General features: G+C 36.2%; 1 long non-coding RNA gene across 3 annotated transcripts; it reads left to right on the top strand.

Annotated features, from left to right (window-relative positions):
* Positions 1-2564: 2564 nt before the first annotated feature.
* On the top strand, positions 2565-7230 carry LOC125548474 (uncharacterized). Of its 3 annotated transcripts, none has more exons than XR_015599759.1 (5): positions 2565-2662; positions 2745-3012; positions 3642-3710; positions 4060-4221; positions 4321-7230. It is a non-coding gene; the product is annotated as an uncharacterized LOC125548474 (long non-coding RNA). The 3 variants fall into 3 exon arrangements; XR_015599758.1 differs by having other exon boundaries at positions 4060-5344; positions 6673-7230; XR_015599757.1 differs by having other exon boundaries at positions 4060-7230.
* Positions 7231-7469: the final 239 nt, after the last annotated feature.

Here is a 7469-nt window from a genome sequence, read left to right as displayed (position 1 = left end):
GCATCTCTTACTCCTTTTTTGTTGGAGTTGATGTTTCCTCCTGATAATAGCTTCTCTAGCTTCTTTTGTAAGTTAGCCTGCTGATTTTGATGTGCACGGTCCCTTCATTTTTACATTGGATATTCTTTTAACAATATATAGTATAATATAGTTGAATTCTAATTTATGCATAATGTCGTCAAGAGGCTAACAAAATATATGCACTAAATAGGAGATGCGGGTTGCATGTAGACAGCCTATGATACTTATCGGTCATGCTTTGATGATTATTGTGTTTTGTGGTTCGAGCTGCGGTGTATGGCATTATTGGAGTGGCAGTGTGCTTGTTTCTTAGTGAATGACAGTTGTTCCATGGGAATTACTAAGGCAAAGTACTCTCTAAAATCATTTTTAGCAATATACATAAAGTTATTAGGTTCTGCAATATTTACAAAGGTAAATATTTGAGATGTATATGTTAGAAATGTACAAAAAAAGATAGTGTGCATTACATGAAGATTGAAAAAAGGTCAATGATATACCTGATAATGTTTTCTTGTCTTTGTTTTTCTAATTTTGTAAAGCTTCACAAGCATGTCCTAATTATTGTCGTAATTGTATCTTTGCTGCAAAGCAAATCCTGTAGCGATCCTGGAAAATATTTTATACCATGTACAAATTATTAGAGCATATCTTTTTATTGCTGCAATGACTTTATGAGTATGTGAGTCACCTTTTGTTCATCATAGAAGCTGGTACTAATTTCTCAAAGAAAATAAAGTTTATGTGAAGAGCCAAGGCAAGATGTGTGAGAATAGTTTATTCGAGTCAGTAATATATGCCTAAATGTAAATAAAACTATAATGAATAAAAAAAATTAGGAGGTTGCTTTGAACTGCTGGTAAGTACTAGTCCCTCCTTCCATCTATATAGAGTCTAATACGTTTTTCAAGGCTATATTGACCAAATGTTAGAGCAATAATATATGACATGCAACTTACACAAAGTATACCGTCAAATTCGTATGTGAAAGGAGCTTCCAATGATATAATTTTCATGTTATACATCTCATATACTATTAATCTTGTCAAAAGTCAAAAGCGATCTTAAAAAAACGCATTAGGCTCTATATAGATGGAAGGAGGGAGTAGTAGTTTTCCACGGAAAGCATTTACCATCTAATCTGAAGTCGGACAAGCCTAATTCGTGTGCAACTTCTTCTAGCAATGGTACGATTCAATGTAGGTCCATTCTGAGATGATACGATCCCCTTGGTTAATCGAAGTGTATGTTCCAGCTATTTAAGAGCAGTACGCCAACGCATGCTCGTATCAGCCTATGCGATAAGGAGTAGGAATTGAGGGGCGCTCCTGTATAGCGCTCACTGGCGATGCCCAGTGGGCCGGCCCACCAACTGAATCAACAGGCATCGCGAAGAGAAAACAAGGACACTATAACCAAAATATAGCATTGCTAGGATTCGAACCCAGCACCTAAACGTTAGCAGTTTAACATGATAACCACCAGATCATTCTAACTCATTTGTATAATAGAAAAAACTGTGCTTCTTAATGCTTCCCTTAGTAAGACATTAGTTATTTTGAAAAAACGTAAATCATAAATCAAGATCATCGATTTTTAGAAAAAGTTTCATAAAATTTTAAAAGTTTATTGATTTAAAAAAACATTTCATTGATTTTGGGAAAAAATCATTGTTATGAAAAAATTTCATCGACTTTGAAAAGAGTTCATCGATTTACATAAAAGTTCATCGATTATGAAAAGAGTTCATTGGTTTGAAAAAAAGTTCATCGGTTTTAAAGAAAGTTCATCGATTTAAAAAAAAGTTCATCGGTTATGAAAAGAGTTCATCGGCTTTGAAAAACAGTTCATCGATTTACAAAAAAGTTCATCGATTTTACAAAGAAGTTCATCGATTTTGAAAAGAGTTCATCGGTTTTGAAAAAAAGACCATTGGTTTTACAAAAAAGTTTGTTGATTATGGAAAGAGTTCATCGCTTTTGAAAAAAAGTTCATCGGTTTTACCAAAAAGTTCACCGATTATGAAAAGAGTTCATCGGTTTTGAAAAAAAGTTCATCAATTTACAGAAGAGTTCATCAATTTTGAAAAAGAGTTCATCGATTATGAAAATAGTTCATCCAAATTAGGAAAATAAAAAGAATAAAAAACAAAAAACGGTTCCAAATAAAAACGAAAAAAGAAAAATAAAAAACAGAACAAAACGGATAAGTAGAAAAGGAGGAAGAAGTAGTAACTAAACAACTGAAGGTAGATGGTTCGAGTGGTTATTGCATCATGCGTATATTCGGGAGGTCGCCGGATCGAATCATGTTGTACGCGCGCTTCTTTTTTCATTTTACAACAGAAAAGGAAAGATAACATGGGCCGAGCCCAGCTAGCGCGGCTGCAGAGGTCGGTTTGCAAAATACAATAAAAACAGGCGCCTGCGTATAAAGCATATTCAAGCCCAACGGTTTTGATGCAAGCCCGTTTAGAAAATGACCACACGTATAAAAAAACATACATGCCTTCATCTACGTGTAGAACTCTTCTCTCGTTGGTTAAAAAAACTCTTCTCTCGCAGCTCAGTCGATCCCCACCAGCATCCTTATCCATCCGCATGCACCACCTCTTCCGATTAGCCGGCTGATGAAGATTTCGGTACTTGCCATCACAGAACTGATTCCCAATCCATCTCCACTCCTCCATTCATTTCTTTGAATCTCTTCAGTTACTAGCGCAGTTGGTGGTTGCGCGGAGTGCGCGGACGCGTTGGTCTTGTTCTCAAGGATGTGGATCCTTGAAGACCTCGCCAAGTCCGGTGGATTGGCCATGGGTAGTTGCAGGGAAAACACAGGGGCTGCACTACTCAAGCTCTTCATGGTCGGCGGCTAGAGAGCCATGGCAGAGTTGCTGTAGTTTGGCCCCATGGAGGAGGCTGTGCGCGAACCAATTGGTGGGAACTCGCCAAGTTGCCTACTGATGATGAATTGTTGGATCTGACGTCCGAGGTATGGGATGGAGTTTGGGTTTGCTGATATTGTCCTCATATGTATTATAGTGGCAATGGTGAAACATTAGTATAAGTAGATCGTGGAATACAAATAGTAGCACACGACCATGAGATGCTGGCCTTCTCATTGCTGGTTCTGTCAGACTACTACCACATGTAAGTGCCAACTGATGATATGCATCCTATGTAATGAAGATTATTTCTTCTACTTTGTTTGTACCAGTGTTGTAATACATAGTATTTTAATTTGCTCTTAGCAAGGAATAATATATTCATGAAAAAGGCTTTACGAACTGGAAATTGGCTATTATCTGTCAATACTTTATTGATACTTTAGTTTTGAAAAAACCTGTTTCAAATTAGTTTGATGGATTATTCTGCTATTGGTAATTAGATCACCTTCTGTGTGTTAATATGTCACCTTGGATAGTAATTTGGGTATAGGTTTGTTGAGCAGAAGCTTACATATTGAATTTTCTTCAAGTAACTTGTAGTCACCCTATCAAGTAACTGAGAAATAATCTTCCAGTTGCCAACAAATTTTAGTGAACTAAGAAATTAATGTGATTAGATATTATATTTTGCTTTGATGCTAAGTCTAAATGTGGGAACTTTGTTTTTGGTCAGAATGGTGCCACCGGGCAAAGCTAGCGTTACGTACAATACCCGGTTGTTCTATGAAGTTACTGAAGCAAGGTATAGTCCTGTCTATTGTGTTGGCCCCATATTGATTTGCCAAAGTATAGTTTCTTCAAATTGTGAACTGAATCCTAATGCGTCAATCTTTGGTCTTGTAGTATGTGCCTATCTATTGTGATATCCTCGTACTGATTTTGATACAATAGCATGTATATAAACGAAATTACATGAAGACAGTTTTCAATCTGTTTTAGACTAAGAATATTGCTATTATCCACCCCCTTAATATAATAAGTATCCTTGTTATCCTGGTTGATGTCAACTACTCTTACTTATCTTGGTCGATACAAATAGATTGTTATAATATTTATTTCATAAGCTAATGATCCAATTATTATCTAGACAGAATCCTTGTTCTTCTGGGCCTTGCTTTATGTACTTCATCTTCATCTTCAGGCACTACATTTTCGGCTTTGCCTTTAAATTGTTTCTTGTTCTCGTGGACACCTTTTTTTCTTTTGTTCTGGCAAATTCGTGTCCGTGCATTCATCCTCTAAGTCATCCGACGGTATTACAACAGATCTCAGTCTCCTATTATTGCCACTACATAGCTCAAGTGATGACGATGATGATCTTTTGTCTTGCTGCTTGTCTTTGTTTAATGTAGATTCACTGCCATCACATGGCTCCTCTTTCATAGGCACCAGTTTGCAGGAAGGTGAAACTTTATCATTCTGTGACTGCATACATATACATTTTCAAATAAGACACATCTCTAAAATTTCAAGTGTGTATCATCAAAAAATCAATCACCTTTTTATCTGGCACGTTCTGCTTCTTCATTAACATAGTGTCCACATCATCATCCATCAATTACTTTGCAACAAATGTAATATGAATTGGTTAAGGAATTCTAAAGATGGTACTTTGTTTTTGAAACAAAGTTAATGAACCTTTACCTCCTCGGCTCTGTCGTTCAAGTAGAGCATCTCAAGCCTATCATCAGGCACAAATGTTCTTTTTTGAGAATAGTTTTGTGTGCCAAATGTGAGATCACTATCACTGAGATTGAATCAAAATATTAATTTCTTTCCACATAATTGTTGAATAATCTTTGGCGCTTCTTCTGTTTTCCCATCCAGTGAGTCCAGCAAGTCAGATGCAGATGTATTAAGCAATCTTGCAGCCTCCTCGTCAAATAAAGTGCAACTTGTAGTAGATGTATGGTCACTAATTTGTAGCCGAATACGATACCTAACATACCATTCATGTTAGTGGGGAGTAAATATAATATAACACTTATTGTTCATATTTTAGTAATATAATATGCTTACCGAGGTGTGACCTTTTCTGGATATATACCACAACTCTTGCAATAATACTTGTCGATTTCCGATAACCATTTTGGGACAGTTATCACATGACATGACATGTACCACCATTGAATATTTTCTTGCAACCGATCTACTGTAGCTATTGACCTGAACACAAATCCTGAAAACAATCAACATTAGCATTGGGGTAGGGGTCGAGAATTAAGTCACATATATAAATTGAATATGGTTCCATTGTTACTAATATTAAATTAATTGTCAATGTAGGTCTTAACTTGTTATCACAAATATTGATGATATCATTTATTGGAAATCCAATGAATTACCTAGTCTTGCTTGTTTCCATGCCTCATTTGAGTAAGTTCCTACAATGTTCTCCGCCTGTAAAACATTTGTTCTTCTAGTTTTCCTTGATTACTTCTATCTATACTCATCATTTTTGGTAAGGTTACTTGTGTTGAGTCCCTGCACATATATAAAATAAATAATAATATATACAATCTTGAATCAACATGAGTCACTATTCATGAGTGGGGATTTTTTAATTGCTAGTGTTTCATACCTTTCAAGAAGTTCTTGTGTTTCTGGTATATCCAGATCTATATATATTCTTATGGCACTCGTTGACTTCAGGCACAAACCTATTTAATCAACCAATTAGAATTTGTAAATGATAAGGATAGCATCTAAGATTTATGGACTTACCATTGAATCTCTGCACAATCGTTGATGTAATACTAATGACAGTTTGGTTGCCGATAACATTCTCGGTCAAAAAATAAGCAAACTTTCCCCACAACGTTTATCACCCCTAAAGAATTTAATCCGAGAAGTTAGTGCTAACCACATGGGGGAGGCTTAGTTAAATTTCAGACATGCATATGCATATGCACTTACTCTGGCATTAGTATTTCAATCTCGCGGATATATGAAGGTTGTGGGCTCTTTTTTGTTATTCTTGTCTCCACGGGCTTCATTTTTTTAGAAGTCCAATAACATCTATATATTTGGATATTAGTAATATTAAAATTAGAAATATCAATTATTTGGAGGCCATAATTACAACTATAAACATACCCGAGCATTGTGTATCTTTTTCTGCCCTTTCTTCGATTGTCTCCATGGTAGCAAACTCGAAGCAATAGTCTGGAAAAACTTCTGAAGATGCTTTTATCTCCTTTACCTTTATATTGTATGCAAAAAATATTTTAATTTCATTGCTGACTGGCCTATATTTTGTGGATTCCGCAACCTTAAAATTGCTGAATGCATAAATAGACCTCTCATTGATCTTTGATCTAAAAGTGTCTATTAGATTCTTCCAGATAGTAGCATGAATTGTTTCACCCTGTAAAAGCAATGGATTATGGTTAGTAACTGTTGCTTAATCTGAAAGAAAAGTCCAATTGACTATATTGGGAAAAACACCTTCTCATCCATGAGTATCATATCTAGGCTAATAAGCTCATCGGTCGTAGGATTAACCGAATCCCAAATCCTCATTACTTTCACTTGAATGTTCCAATTCTGCCCCCTTGTATTTAAGTCGCTCAACTTTTCGTATGCCATAGTTTTACGTCTTCAAAATTAATAGGAAACAATTTGTCAATGTATATAGCATTTATGAAGATTCTATCTAGAAAAAAAAGTTAGTTAAATAACAATCACCAAGTCTGATGATTCAGGCCAGAAGTGTTTTGTTGTCACTTCTTCCGACATCGATTGGAGCAGCTGGGTGTGGCTTTGTCGGTTGTCGGCGGGCTTTGGCGTGACTTCGTCGGACGTCAAGTGAAGCGGTTGGAGGTGACTTTTCGTCGTGCTACCTATGTCGACTTCAAGTTGTGTGGACGGCGAGTCGTGTGTTCCGTGTGGCGTGTTTCAAGACATGGTAGTTGTCGATTTCCAATTGTTTGGTATGTGCTTGTTTGGCCGGATGCACTTGTTTATATGGGTGGAGGTGGCTGGGTTGACGTGGCCGAGACCGTGTCGAAATCTTGTACGTATTTGTTCCTGTCTTGGAACTTTCATCATGTCAGGTCAGGTGGATGTCCTAATTTGTTTAGGTTTCTTATATAATTAGGTTTGACTACTATCTTTGCTAGTTGGCGTGACGTGTTGTTCTGTGCTATGCACTACACGTGATGGAACATGGATGTGTTGGTCCGTTGTATGCACGTACACGTGACAAAACAACTTACGCTCGTTTATGCATTTATTTTAAATCAAGGCTATTAAAATTACAATCTAACGGATTAGATAATTTTAACTTATGTGGATGAACATGATGGCTTATTTGACTTCTATTTTAATTATATAATAGATATTGGTGTTAAGGTTTGTGATTCCCTATGCAAGCACGAAAGTCAATAGTTATGCAATGAAGTTACATCCTACTTATGGTGCATTATTCAGTGTTAGTTATGTTTAATGCTTGTTTATGATCGTTTTTCGTTTCTTGGTTGGTTGCTTCTCAATCTTTTTG

This window comes from Triticum urartu, chromosome 3A, assembly GCF_056163025.1.
Source record: "Triticum urartu cultivar PI428250 chromosome 3A, HENAU_Tu73, whole genome shotgun sequence".
NCBI classification, from domain to species: Eukaryota; Viridiplantae; Streptophyta; class Magnoliopsida; order Poales; family Poaceae; genus Triticum; species Triticum urartu.
The sequence above is the reverse complement of the archived record's forward strand: the minus strand, read 5'-3'. Positions and strand labels throughout refer to the sequence as shown.